Source organism: Sebastes umbrosus, chromosome 13 (assembly GCF_015220745.1).
Source record: "Sebastes umbrosus isolate fSebUmb1 chromosome 13, fSebUmb1.pri, whole genome shotgun sequence".
Classification (NCBI taxonomy): Eukaryota; Metazoa; Chordata; class Actinopteri; order Perciformes; family Sebastidae; genus Sebastes; species Sebastes umbrosus.
The window spans coordinates 5661033-5676829 of record NC_051281.1 but is presented as its reverse complement, the minus strand read 5'-3'; the positions used below and the strand labels follow the sequence as shown (position 1 = coordinate 5676829).

General features: G+C 37.9%; 1 protein-coding gene across 4 annotated transcripts in view; it reads right to left on the bottom strand.

Moving 5' to 3' along the window:
* The window catches only part of satb2 (SATB homeobox 2), a 59721-nt gene extending 44488 nt beyond the window's left edge, over window positions 1-15233 (bottom strand). For 2 of the 4 annotated variants that reach the window (XM_037789846.1, XM_037789847.1), the window contains exon 1: window positions 11530-12202. The gene's annotated coding sequence lies outside the window, so the exon portion shown is untranslated. Of the gene's footprint in view, window positions 1-11529; window positions 12203-15095 lie in introns of those variants that run through there. The other 2 variants (XM_037789845.1, XM_037789844.1) reach the window with 2 other exon arrangements.
* Between the last annotated feature and the right edge of the window lie 564 nt (window positions 15234-15797).

Below are 15797 nucleotides of genomic sequence, written 5' to 3'. Positions count from 1 at the left end.
GGCATGACCAATCGGCTAAAGAAATCTTAGTCGAGCGATTAGTTGACTTATTGACTAAGAGAAGGCAGCCCTGTTCTGACTGACATGTAAATAATAGCTTAGGTGTTCCCAGAAACACAGTCACAGACCGATAAATGCTAATCTATTTTATGCAATTATTACGGGCGTTGTTGAGCAATAACCTTTTGTTGTAAAGACGGTCTCTTACCTGTGTCACGGTGTACAGAACTGGACTGATATCAGCCTTCAAACGCTATGATCGTTATCATGTTCATCCTAAATCCATCTGTGTTGCATTGTTTGATAAGGTGTGTGATAGTTAGAGCAGTTAATAAAGAAGCGATAAGAGGAGCTGTTGCATGTCTGCTATGGAGACGGGGAACAAATTTAATGTCTTTTTGATAAGGAGAGAGTTCATGACACATTTCTCAATTTATTGCTTCTCTGGTCAACTGTCACACCGTTTTACAGTTTTATTCTAAAGTGAAAATAAGCTGCTGTATCTTCGTTACACGCTGTCTTTTTGATCAAAATGTATTAATAATAATCTCAACTTCAAATATTTCTGCTATAAGACGTCAGATATAAAGAAATAAATCCCCACTCTGCTCTGTTTGTCCCGCATTGTGCCCGATACTGGGACAACCTCATGTTTTTGATGATAAGCCACTATCAAATTCCACATTATTACGCGTTCTAGACATAACAAATACACACTGAGGGCCAAAGACAAGATTGCAGAGCAAAAAATGCAGACACACCCAAAGAAATAGAAGAGTGGGACAGGACAACAAACACACCTATAAACAATATGTCCAGCTCAAAGACGTAAACACACACAAACAGAGGCTAACGTGTAATTCAAAGCCAGCCTAAACTCTACAAATCAGACGGCTGACAAACACTGATTGGTAGTCCCATCCATTTGAGAGACGTATGGTGTAATGACCGGGGCGCTGCAGCAGCAACGCTCCATAAAAGCTGCTTTTATTTTAAACTCTTCTGACTTTTTTTTTTTTTAAATGTATTTTTATCTCCATCACTCTCTCTTGTGATTTTATTTTTGCATCACCTGGATTAAGGGTTGGGAAAAACACTTTAAGTTGCATCCAGCTGTTTTTAATGTTCGGCCTCTGATGAAACCTGTTTTTATGTCGCCTCCTGCCTCCACACACACACACACACACACTCACACACACACACGCACTACTTCACTGTAACCCCATTGTGATAAGTGTGGTAGGAAACAGAGCAGCAACTTGCACGCGTACGCTCTGAGATTTAAAGAAGTATAAGATGGATAATTGTGGGTGAAAAGTGGACGCAATCAGTCGAACAGCAGGAGAAGAGTTTCAATCCGTACATGTATGAAACTAATGGATCTCAAAGTGTTAGTAGGAAACTAGGGCTGTCAGAGTTAACGCGATACTAACACGTTAACGCAAATTCGTTTTAGCACCGCTAATTTCTTTAACGCATTAACGCAACTTGCGCTTTTTAAGTTGTAGCGGGCTCACCTTTAAAGCTAGAGTGAAGATACTGGCATCATGTGAAACTACAAAACCTAATGAATCCATCGGTACCAACCATGTCATACTAGCTTGTCGTGAAGGAGGTTAAATAACGCTCTAAACTTACGCTAAATTTTGGCGAGGAAAAACTGGCATGTCCATTTTCAAAAGGGGCCCTTGACCTCTGACCTCCAGATATGTGACTGAAAACAGGTTCTATGGGTACCCACGAGTCTCCCCTTTACAGACATGCCCACTTTATGCTCACCTACACACTGACAGCTGTTGTTGCCTGTTCGGCTGCAGTTTGCCATGTTATGATTTGAGCATATTGTTTTATGCTAGATGCAGTACCTGTGAGGGTTTCTGGACAATATCTGTCATTGTTTTGTGTTGTTAATTGATTTCCAATAGTAAATATATACATACATTTGCATAAAGCAGCATTTTTGCGCACTCCCGTGTTGATAAGAGGATTAAATATTTGACAAATCTCCCTTTAAGGTACATTTTGAACAGATAAAAAAATCTGTGATTAAATATTTTAATTGATTGACAGCCCTATAAGAAACACAACTAACCTCTCACACCTGCAGAGCTGAAGCTGCCATCGTCTCTCTGCTCTAACTGCCTCTCTGGTATCTCTTTTTACCGTTACGATACCGTGTCTGCTAAATGAAGGGTTGTGCCTTTAAACATGCAAAGCAGACGGAGAGAGAGATTGACCTATGAGGGCGTTATTAGCTCTGACCGCAGGGGAGGACGAGTGAGGCGTTACCTACGTAGGAAAATATCCAGATATACGGCCGTTCTTCCCGTCCGAGATCTACTTTTATAGCAGGGGTTATCAAGCTATTGGTTAATGCTTGGCTCTGCAGCAGATAAACGAAGCCAGGAGGAGGAGGAGGAGGAGGAAGAGGAGGAGAAGGAGGGGGAGCGATATTAAAAGCCCTGCTGTCAAACTGAATGTACACATACATGTATGCACAGGGAGGGGACAGACATAATGAAACTGGGATGTGTTAAAATGCCTCCTCAGGAGGAAAGCACCCAAAAAAATATCAGCATTTGTTTTGAAAACAAAATGTGGAACAACATGAACTTTTTTTTATGTGGCTGTTTATGAGAAATGATTGCTGTTTGGGAACGGTACATTATTGTGGAATTTGCCGTTTATGGCCATCAGATGTGTTACTGTGATGTGGCGAGAGCTGGTGTGAGGGGACCTTTATTATGGCAAACACACACACACACTCAATCACAACTATTTTGTAGCTGTGGAGAGGGTCCTCGGGCTCAAACACACAAACACACACAAACACACACACACAGAGAGAGAGAGAGGAAAATAACCGGGGTGAGGGGGCGAGACGGAGGCCTTCTGGCAAACATGTTTGGCTCCCTCGTAAACATCTCATTTGATAATACGGGATGAAGAGTTAACAGCGAGCATTTATAGCCTCGCCCTTTCCAGCTAGAGGATGCAAACACACACACACACACACACACAGACAGACACTAAGCCACACTAACCACAGCCAGCACGCTACACAGACTCTCTGCTTTAACACTTCCAGGGACCACACACTGACTCAGCATACTGCCACACACAGCAAGTGTGAGCAGCATGTATACAGCACAGAGAGGCAGGGCAGCACAACTAATCGAATATTAATCACAATTTTGGCTTCCCACAATTAAATGAACATGATCGCCTGCGATATTGACGTTTAAAATGCTCCACTCATTGAAAACACTGCAGCATATCAAATCAAGCGCTTCCTAAACTAACAGCTGTAGCCACCGGCCGGTGATCGAGAGGTTTTGGCTTTTAGGTTTCATACAACCAATGTGTTTAGGATTAAATTAAGAGCATAACATTGTTTTTCCAGCTCTTATTGTTGCTAATTTTGCTCTCCAAGTGCTCCATATTGAAGCATTTCACTTTAAAATGTAGCTAACAAAGAGGTAGGGTGAATATTCCTGTGTTTTTTCATTTTGCAATATACAGTATATAGCAAAAACTGAATATAAAAATGTCAGTTTTTTCCACATCATGCAGCCCTAATTTGTACATTAGCAGGAATGTGCTCTGTTTATTTTAATGTGAAAGTGCAATAAACATATGTTGTCGCTTAAATCTATGAATAATCCTGATCAATAATCCTGATCTCAATATTGATCAAAATAATCGTGATTATCATATTGGCCATAATCGTGCAGCCCTAACAGAAAGGTGGACAAAATAATAGAGTAGCTGCAGTCCAGTGCAGTGATGCAACTTTTGGGACGCTTGAACTGCATTACATCATGAGGTGTTCCTGTTGTATTGTCAGACATTTTGAGTAGGGCTGCCTCCTCTTAGTCGACTAAACGACCAATGTGTCGACTTATATACTAAGATTTCTTTAGAAGCCAAAGCAAGCTTGTGGGTATTTGTTGAGATGGACACAGGTAAACGACAGGTTAACATGAGTGGAAGAGGACTATATTAGATTTCTCCAGATGTTTGGTTTGCTTGACATCTGGGCCGAAGAGAAGACACAGAATATGCTCAATAAAAACCACAAAAATAGTGACGTTTATAGAGTCATTTGGGATAAACTGGAGGAGAAGGGATTCATGCACACAGTACATCAGTGCCGAGTTAAAGTGAAAAAACTTCTACAGCAATATATCAAAGTCTGTGATTTCCTGCATAGAAGTCGAAGCTCTAGAGACAAAAAACACTAAATAGAAAACAAAGCAAAAGTAATAATTCGGACTTCTTAATCGTGAGGACTTTCTGGTTTTTCCACATCTTCTGTGAAAGTGAACTGAAAATATTCACGTTTTTAGACATTTTTCTGACATTTTACAGATCAGACGATTAGTCAAGAAAATAATTAGCAGATTAACCGATATTGAAAATGATCATTTGCTGCAGCTCTGCTAATATTATCATATAGAATAACATCTCAGACTCAGACAAAATGTCTGCAGAATGAGTACTTTCACTTTTGATACTGTAAGTACATTCAGCTGATAATACTTCTGCACTACTTTGGATTTTAAATGCAGGACTTTTACTTGTAATGGAGTATTTTTTACACTGTGGTGGTACATTTACTTAAGACAACAATTTCACCCTGATTCGGACTAAAGCCAAATGGACTATGTATTGTGAAAGCCCCCGAAGATTTCTTTAGACGATTAGTCGGTTTTTATCCTTTTTCATGCTGAATGACTTATTTCCAAGAAACTTATGAGTACATCTCTGGTAAACACAAGATTTAAAGTGGCGATAATTTGTGGAGAAACTCACAGATCTGTCGATTAAATCAACTAATCGATTAGTCGATAAAATCGTACGAGTGTTAGTCAACTAAGAATTTCTTTGGTCGAGGACAGCCCTAGTATTGAGGGCCGATTCTGCTCAAAGTAAATGCTCACATGGTAAAACTTTACTATAACACACACACACACACTCATCGATGCCAAACCCATCCACCACAGCTCGCCACCAGCCTCACCAGAGTGGGAATAACAGAGAGCTCAGGTCTCAGCGTCCACTTGCCGGAGTTTTCTCTAAGAAGACACCAATGTATCATCAACATCACGCCGAGCCGGTGACGAAATAACCACATTATACCCACACATCTCTACGTGTGTGACGCTGACGCCCACGGCCGGAGAGAGAGAGGAGCATCATTAGTGCCCACACAGCTTCTCCACTATCTAATCTGCAGTTTAATAGCAGCAGACACACCCATATTACGTGTGAACAGATAGTTGAGTTCACAGAGGAAGAATACAGGAGGAAGAGGAGGAGGAAGAGGAGGAACTGAAATATTGAAATGGAGCATTTAAAGTTTTAATTTATTGGTCTGAATTAATTGTGACTTGTTAAACTCTGTTATTCATGATTAAAGTGGCAATCTCCAAGATTTTTCATTTCAATAAATGTCTGTTGAGTCACTATCTATCTCCGAATGAGGTAACACAATGATGAAAGTATTGCAATGTTTATATATTTGTTCGAACTGGGCATCTGTTGTGACATTCCCAGAAAAAAAAAATGCTGTATTACAGTTTTTCTCCATTGTATACACAGAAAACATGGGACTATGCACACAATACTGAAAACTTGAAGCTCTTTTTTATCAACAAAAAGACTCCAGACTGTTAAACTCTGAGCACAATTTCATTGTTTTAGCTCAAATGGAAGTTATAAATCAACCAGGACTTGCCAAGTGGCAGTGTTGAAGATTTTCATTTAAATAAATGTCTGTTCAGTCACTATTTACTGTATAGCCAAATGAAATAACACAATGGTGATTGAGCCTATAGCCCACGGACAAAAGTATTGCGATATGTATATATTTACAAACTGGGTGTCTGTGGTGACAATCCTGCAAAAGTAAAGCTGTATTACAGTTTTTCCTCCATTATATACACACAAAACATGTAACTAAGCACACAATACTGAAAACTTGAAGCTCATGTATCAACAAAAAAACTCAAGACTGCTAAACTCTAAACATAATGTCATTGTTTTCACTCAAATAGAAATTATAAACCAACCAGGACTGATATCTTAAAGTGGCAATGTCGAGGACGATGGCCAACTGATGAAAATATTGCATTATCTATATAATTGCAGTATTATGAAATAGGTGTCTGTGGTGACATTCCCGGAAAAAATGCTGTTGTATGCACACAAAAATGGTAATATGCACATAATTCTGAAAACTTGAAGTTCATTTACACAGAAATAGATTTCTTCTATTCTATTTATATGTACATGCACCAACAAAAAGACTCCAGACTGATAAAAACTGAGCACAAGTTTGTTGTTTTCACTTAAAATTAAATTCTTAATCAACCAGGACTGAAATCTTAATTACTTGCTACAATAAGTCACTATCTATTGCTGAAGGAGGTAACACAATGGTGATTGAGCCAATGAACCACTGATAAGAGTATTGCAATATTTATATATTTGCAGTTTTACAAACTGGGTGTCCCAGGAAAAAAATGCTGTATTACAGTTTTTCTCCATCATATACACACAAAACATGTATCTATACATTGAAATCTGAAAACTTGAAGCTCGTCCATGCATCAACGAAAAGACTCCAGACTGCTAAACTTTGTGCACAATTCAATTGTTTTCATTCAAATAGAAATTGTAAATCAACCAGGACTGAAATCTGAAGGATTAATCATTTAGATAATAAACGACTAATGGAATAAAAAAAAAAAAAACATTTCAGCTATTGACAAAAAGTAAAAGTGAAGTGCAAAGTGAAGCTTTAAAAAGGCCAATGGGGTCTTCCTTTATATGCGTGAAATTGCAGACCATAAATAATTGGCGCATCTTGGCTGCAGAATGAAAAAAAAAAAAAAAGCCTCGCACACATGAAGCTTCTGCAGAGCCAAAGAAAATATGACTTTCCCACTATTTTAGATACGCAAACTCTATATCCCTCCTCCTCCTCCTCCTCCTCTTCCTCTTCTTCCTCGTCGCAATAGAGTCTGCGCGTCCTCGTCAACTCTTTTTTTCAAACAAACTTTAACCAGACAGGCCGCACAAAGTCTGCAACGAATCCGTTTCTCCTCCTGGTTGGCTCCAAAAAAACTCATGCATTTAAAAATAAATAAATATATATTTATGTTATTTCCCTATAATAATGTTGTGGACGCTCTGTGCGTGCAGTGTTGGCTGATAGCGCGTAGCGGTGACGTCATTGTGTTCTAATTAATTATTAGGCCTATTTAAAATAAGTGGATATGCATAAAAACAAATTCTCCATCCACCCTTTATCTGTTCAGGTGAGAATATTGTGCATTTGTGTGAACGGGAGCTGACATTTCACAATTTAAAAATAAAACGACTGCAGTTTGGATTCCTGGTGGTTTTGGAAAAGAAGAGTCAGCCTGCTGTTTTCTCTTAAAGGTCAGAGAGGACGAGAGGCTCCAGTCTGAGTCTGTCAGTGTGAAGAGAAACTCTGAGCACAAATAAAAATATTTAAAAATGAGAAGAAGAAGAAGAAGAAACTGGAACTATAGATGTGATACTGTTTTTCATAATTAATTTCCCTATGAGGAGGAAGTGTGTTTGATTTGCTCATGTTGCTCCTTTCTGCAGAACGACTGCTTCTCATTTTGAGCGCAAGAGGTTATAAAGGCAAGTTCACATTATGTACACTGTTAAGAATTTCCCAGTAAAATAACCGTAAAGAACTGGCAGCAGGGTTGCCTTTATGTAACTGTAAAATTAACATTATTATACTGTCGCTGAAATTTACAGCTTTGTACTGTTAATGAAAAATACAGTTTGAACTTTATTAATTTCACAGTATTTTTACAGTTAATTTATTGTTTAAAGATACATTATATAGCTATTTTTCACCTTTCTTTTACATCTTACTGATTTGTTTTAATGCACTATTTAGCTTGTATTTTTTTACAACATTATCTTTTGCCTAGATGAATAGACTTAGCAGGTTACAGACATAGGAATAGTCACACTAAATACAATTAAAGGTACTTGTTAGGAAAAAGGCTATAATAGACTTGTTGACACTTTTCCCAAAATGTGTGTCTATAGCTGGCTACAAGCACAGAACGCAAACCAGAACAACATGTGAGTGAAGAACAGAGTTAATTCACTGATTTTACAATCATGTACAATGTACAAGCCTCACATGAGCAGATCAGGTCCCAGAATTAAAACAATACTGCATGAAACTGTTACTGACGATACTTTAGACAGTTGATCAGCAGTAAAGTGATGTTTTTTAAGAATGCATTATAGTTCAGTTAAAAAACCTATGAGCGTAATTTAACAGGTTTTCTTTTGTATCAACAGTAAAGCACTGTTTTTAGCAATAACAGGTTAACACTGTTGAAATCCTGCTGTAAATTAACAGCAATACTGTAATCATTTAAGACAGGAACACTCAGATCTTCTGTGTTAACATGGGATTATACAGCGACCCTCTATTAGGGTCATTAATGAAAAATAATTTGTGTGTGACTGTGTATTGTAAGTTGGAGGTTTTAGATAGTTTGGTTTTTGAAAAATTTCGTCAGCTTGTCCTGACTATTGTATCTTTGTAGTCAGTTAATAAGTTTTATGCATATTTTATTACTTCTTCCAGGGTATTAGGAAGAGACCAGATATGTCAATGTGATCTATGCTGCACTATTAATATTATTGAAATGTGTTTAAACAAAAAAAATCTGTATAATGTAACACATTAAATATCTGTTTTTTAACAGCTTTTGAATGCTAATTTTAACAAAACTAACTGTAAAAAATAAGTATTCTTTATTGATAAAAGTAGCAGGATTGTAATTTTTACAAAAACAAAATACATTTTTTATAAATACAAATACATACAAAATATTGTTATTAATCTTATTCAATCTCGTGAAGGCTCATTAAATGGTTGGAACATGGTCTCAAAGGTACAAAATGCAAGTCTCCCTCAAAAATAATCCAAGACACACTGTAGATTAAAATGCCTTTATTTTACATGGCAATAATTGTGTAAAATTAGCATTTTAAGGTCATTTTGTGTGTGTGTGTGTGTGTGTGTGTGTGTGTGTGAGAGAGAGAGAGAGAGAGAGTGTGCGTGGTGTGTGTGAGTGTGTGTGTGGTGTGTGTGGTGTGTGTGAGCCTTGGATTATTTATTGAGGGAGATTTGCATTTTGTACTTTTTTGAGAACATGTTCCACCATTTAATGAGCCCTTCACAAGATTGAATAAGCACAGTACTCCAGTGTCTTTCTGTTATTAATCTATTTACAAGATCTGGTCAGCTTTCTTATTTTACGCACGCATAAAACAGAGAGGAGCAACACTGAAGGACTAGGACACTACGAGGACACTACGAGGACACTATGAGCACACTATGAGGACACTACGAGGACACTATGAGGATACTACGAGGACACTACTAGGACACTACGAGGACACTACTAAGACACTACGAGGACACCATTGTTGAAGAAAAAATGCCTCGACCCAGGGCCAGCAAAAGATAGGGCATGTCTTTGCTTGGGGCCCCTTTTTCAGTTTTACGTGCAGCAGAAACTTCTGATCAGACCTGAGCTTTGTGATATTTCTGAGTGTGTTCTAACTCAGTCTGAAGGTATCTGTGCTCCGAGGCTTAGTGTTTTCTGTCCCAGGTGTTGCAGAGGTTAAAAGGCCTCTTGTAAAGCTGCAGAAAGCAGCTTTGTTGTTCGACACCTCTCTGTTTCCTCCCCGGTTATGTTTTATTCATCATACCGTCCCGTTTACCGGCAGCTCGAAGGTGCATAAAACTGCTGTTCTTATTTAAACTCTGCACACATGCACGTGTTAACCAGTAACACCAGTAACACCTCTCACAGTAATGGCTCATTAATTATTTTTTAAAGAAGTTAAAAAGTCACAAAGTGGATGTTGTGACGCATTTTTAACTCGTTATCTAAAAACTATTTAGGCTATTGTGACCTTATCCGTGTTTTAATATATATATATGTATATAATACACACACACACACACACGACTATAAATACGTATATAACTTAAAAGTTTGGGTATAAATTATTCTGAATGAGTGGGATAAATCAAAACACTCCAAAAAGGAGCAAAACATCAGCTTAAATATTTAACCCAAAATATTCATAAACTGCTCCAGTTATTTAATAACTTATATGCACATATACTTGTATGTATATTATATATAATTTATAGCATATTATATATTTTATTGACGTATCTACATCTTGTGCATATTTAAAATACAACTTATATTTTGTAACAAATAATATTAATAGTAAAGGAAAAACATTTTTACTTCAGTGCCAAGGAGATGAAATTGATCATGCATGGGCAAATTCAATAAACAAATGTGACTCAATTTGTAAAAACCTTAGTAAAATGTATGTAGCCTATTATTATAGAATAATTACAAGCTAATTTTGAAAATAATAACTATTAATATTGTGTTATTAAAATAGATGGTTTGGATGGATTTTAGATATTAGTATTACAATAATAAGATCCATTAAAAACTAATATTAATAATAAATAATGATTATAATAGTTTATTTATAGTATTAACTAAATGGACAGTGACGTTGATCCAACGTAAAAGTTTGCCATTAGTTGATCAATGTCACCAATACTGAATGAATACATTTTTTAAATAATTTATATGGATAGATTTATATGCTTTATTGATCCCAAATTAGGAAGTCTGTATTACAGCAGCAGATAACATAATAATTTCCCAATTTGGGATCAATAAAGCACATTAATCTATCTTATATAAATATCAACTTCATGGTGATCAGATGAAGGCAAGGCAAGTTTATTTATATAGCACATTTCATACACAAAGGCAATTCAAAGTGCTTTACATATATAAAAGCAAGATAAAAGAGCACAAAGTGCATAAGATAAAAACGAATAAATGAACATAAAAGTATAAGTTTTTTTGTTTTTAAGGTGGTAAAAAGCTGAGATTTTTGACAACATCCTTTGCTTTAAGTCCCTTTGTGTTCAGATGATTGGCAATCTTAATTCTCTCATCTCTCTTCCCAAATAAGATAATGTTGGTGTCTGTGCGTCTGTGTGTATCATGAAGTTGATATTTATACAGATAGATTTATGTGCTTTATTGATCCCAAATTGGGGAATTATTGTGTTACCTGCTGCTGTAACACAGATTTCCCAATTTGGGATCAATAAAGCACATAAATCTATCTGTATAAATATCAACTTCATGATAATTTCCAGGCAGTTTGGATCTTTAGTGGTGAGCAGATGAAGCTCCTGTGTGTGTGTGTGTGTGTGTGTATGAAAATGATCATTTGCTGCAGCTCTGCTAATATTATCATAATATCTCAGACTCAGACAAAATTTCTGCAGAATGAGTACTTTCACTTTTGATACTATAAGTACATTCAGCTGATAATACTTCTGCACTACGTTGGATTTTAAATGCAGGACTTTTATTAGTAATGGAGTATTTGACTCACTGTTTACTGCGTGTCTGTAGCGCTGCTGGCCGCTGAGGAGGCTCTGTCCATTGATCAGGAGTATTGAATCCAGGGCTGGGCTGTGAGTCGCCTCCTGGAGACACGAGGATCACGATCAGAGGTTGCGGATCAATCTGGAGACCGGACCGGAGATCCACAAGTTAGTAACTGGTGGTGGTGGAGTGGTGAAGGTGGAGAGGAGGCGAGGATAGTGCGTAAAGTGAGAGGAGAGGTGGACGGAGGATGCTCGTCTGAGGCGAAGAGAGACGCACAAAAACTTGATATTTTCGATGCACTTTTTATCCTCCTTTTGTCCTCCTTTTTAGCTCAAAATCAAAACGCGCGTCTCTGCTGTGGCACAAGTCTGCGCTCCTCTGAACTCATGGCTTCATCCTCGGTGGAGAGGGGAAAAAAAGCGCACAAATGACGCGACGCAGCTGGAAAAGAAAAAAGAAAACAACACAAACCTGGGAGACAAAAAACACTAAAACACTAAAACACGGACTTCACCGAGAAGCAACCGGCGTCTGAGTTACAGTAAATAGGGAGATTTGTCGGTGCAAAAAGAACCGGTTTCTAATCAGAGTGTGTCACTTTCAATCGTTCCTGCATGTGCCAACTGGGCGCACTGACTGAGAGAGAGGAGGAGGAGAGAAGGGAGGAGAGACAAAGAGAGAGAGAGAGAGAGAGAGGGGGGAGAGAGAGAGAGAAGAGAGGAGAGAGGCGAAGGGAGAGAGCAGAGGAGGCGTCAAAGAAACTAATCCGACCCATGAAAGCATTTTGTGGGCCGGATCTCGCTTATAGGACAACATGATATAGAAGTGTCCATCAAAACTTTTTTTTTTTAGGCGATTGGAAACAGATCCAGATCTGGAGCGGTGCCACCACGCACAGATACCCGACTAAATCCTTCTTTTCAGATATTTAAAGGTCCCATATTATGCTAATTTTCAGGTTCATACTTGTATTTTGTGTTTCTACATGCTGTAATGTTAAAAAAAAAAAAAAGTATTTTCCTCATACTGTCTGCTTGGATATACCTGTATTTACCCCTCTGTCTGAAACGCTCCGTTTTAGCACATTTTTACAGAATTGCAACAGAATTGCGTTGCTAGGCAACAGCTTGGGTCTATGTGTACTTCCTGTCAGCTGATGGCATTATCATACACTGCAACCAGGAAATAAACTGCGACACGATCTCACTTTTTTATAATATGGGACCTTTAAATGTTGTCTCCATTCAACATAAAACAGTTGCGCAATAATTCTCCTAAATCATATCTGAATCTTCTTCTCTGGGGGCCATAATGTGAAGCTGACTATCAGAGAGACCTTGACATTAGAGAGACAGAAGATAGAGAGCTCTCTTGTTACTTTTCTGCGAGCAGAAGGTTTTCTGCTTTACGCAGCAGGAACTTATCAGCTCCTCTCTAATACTTTCACACATGTTGGTATCATCCTGCAGATAATCCGCATAAGGTGAAGTCCATGAGCTGATACATGTTAATAAGTAGCCTAATAAGAAGTCCCTTGTCTTTATTAGATGCCCTCAGTGCAACAGTGTCTCTGTTAATGATAAACCAGAGCTTTTTTCTGCATGGGTCACATCACCCCAAATATATAAAAAACATCTAAAAACTAAAAGAAAGCTGTCAATATTCGGAGTTAAACCGACTCCCAGACAGTGACTTCCTCCTGCTTCATGTCAGCCAGCAACAGTGAACACAACAGCTGCACACGAGCATGCACAGCTGACCAGGTCACCACTGTGTTGTTGCACAAAATGCCAAAGAAAACGCAAACAAGCGCACAGTTCACTCAGTGTGTTTTACTGAGCATGTAGCTGCTGCTTAGAGAGATAATACAGGAAATACAGAGACATATTTAGTGCTCTTATATTCTGCAGGTATGTGCGCATTTGGATGCAAATTCAGCCTCATTTAAAAGATCAGCAACATTAACAATTATCCATTAGTGCTTTATATATAGGCCTATATGCAGATGACACTGTGCAGTGTCTAATAAATAAGGAAGTCGGCGAGGGTCAAATGACACTAAAGACTGACATATGGAATGTTTTCTGAATGCAAAATAACATTTTGTAGCCTATTGAAATTAAATTAATGCATTTGTGAATGAAGGTGTAAAAGAAGTCATTCCTCTTGTCTTTTTTATGATAAGTGGTGATTTGCTGCATCATTATTAGTTTAAACCACTGAAAAAAAGGTGCACTTGCACTAAATATAAACTTATTTTAACAGAAATAAAGCCACATTGCAGTGGATTAACACAGCACAGCATATTTAACTTCACTTCTCTGCAACTCAATTCCTGTTTCTGATTTCCTTCGTGAGTCACTAACAGGCTCAGATTTGCATGTCCCACTACTGTCTCTATGGCCTGACGGTAAACTGCAACAAGGGAGTCTTTTTTTTCATGCACATTTTTTAACGAGAGCATGAGCAACCAAATTGAGCAACGCCAGTGAAGAGCGAAGCCACAGGTTTTGCAACATCTGCAACATCTGCAACACTGTGACTGTGACTGTGCGTAAAATGCGTCCAAGCCTGTTTGGCTTTGTGTTGGTATGAGAGGAACCGCGGAGGGCAGCATGAGGAGAAGAGGTGGAGGAGGTGGTGGTGGTGTTGGGGGGTGTATTACTGCTCCAAAGACCCCTGGGTGATCAAAACGAGGATGGGGAGATATGGAGGTCGACTAAAAGAGCGCGCAAAAAGTGTGTGCGTCACCACTCGTGCGCGTAAAGCTTTCCAAGAAAGAGACTCAAGCAGTGGCGGCCTCCCTGAGTCACACACAAAAAACATTACTACTACTACTAATAATAATAATAATAATAGTAATAAAAATTATACAAATTGTCAATATTTGTGTTTAAAATATGGAATGCACCCAGTAATACGTGCAATTTGATTGTAATGTGATTATATTTTGTATTAATAATCTGAATCTGTAAAGTAACTACAGATAAATGTAGTGGAGTAAAAAGTCTAATATTTCCCTCTGAGATGTAGTTGAGTAGAAGTAGAAAGTAGCAGAACATGGAAATACTCAAGTAAAGTACCTCAAAATGGTATTTAAGTGCTAAGTTACATTCCACCACTGAGTACATTTTATACTGTTGTGTTTTTTTTTTTTAAAGCATTATTTACTCTTCCTGTTGGAATAAAATCATTTTTAATTATTTAACTGAAAAGTAGTAATGTGTTTTTGATACCTTCACTTTTTTTGCATTAAATCATACCGGGATGTTTGCTGAAAATGATTGGATGTGGCACCACAGCACCACCAAATAAAATGTCCAGCAGCCGCCACTGGACTCGAGGCTGCACGGGCCTGCTGTTTGGAAGTTTTGTCGTCTTGATCAAGCAGGTAGAATTATATCAAAAATCACTCTAAACCTTTACTGACTAAACTCACCACGTCAGAAAGCTGCTTTAGAGAGAAACACTATCTTTACCACTTTACAGTTAAGTTTCGTGCAATACAGCAGGAGCGTGATCATCATCAACACTTTATAAAAAAGTCACTATAAAACATCTTAAACTCACCTTTTTTATTCTAATGCAGCCTGGTTGGTTATCAGACACCTGGCAGCGCTGCAGAGATGCGAAGTCAGAATTAAGTGGAAGCAGCTGGTGGCTGAGAGACAGTCTGCTGCTCGATGCTCATTCGTCAATATTATTAAATATGATAATGAAGGTGACGATGATGTCCATGCAACAGCTCGAGGGTGATGTGTACCTTATATGGGAATAAATGGAGGACTAATGACGATGATAAATAAAGCGAAAGAGCGCATTGAACTATCTCTAAAATATGTTTCTCTTGGTGACATTCACGCCTCTGTGCTGGATTCTGGCAGTTATTTTAATTCCATCGTAAAGGGCTCTTTAGAGGTTGAAAATGAGAGCGTTAAAATCCATTTAAAGCTTTATTTCTCACCATAGTAACAGGCTGTTAAACCCAAAGTGTCTGTGGTTTTTGGATAAGGCGATATTAAGCTCCAAACTGCGCACTTTGGTGGAGGAAAAAGGACACACCATGTGACCTGTGTGGCTTATGTAGTTTATTTAGGCAATTATCTTTAAATTAACTGGAACTGTTGAAAACACGTTTTTGTTTTTTGTTTTTAAAGATGCTTTTCTTATTAATATATGCTTTTTTTTTTTATTAAATTTACTTGAAAGACAAGTTGTGACCTTGGTTTGTGTCTTGTTTTAACAGAAACTGCCATCACAAATTTGTAAAAA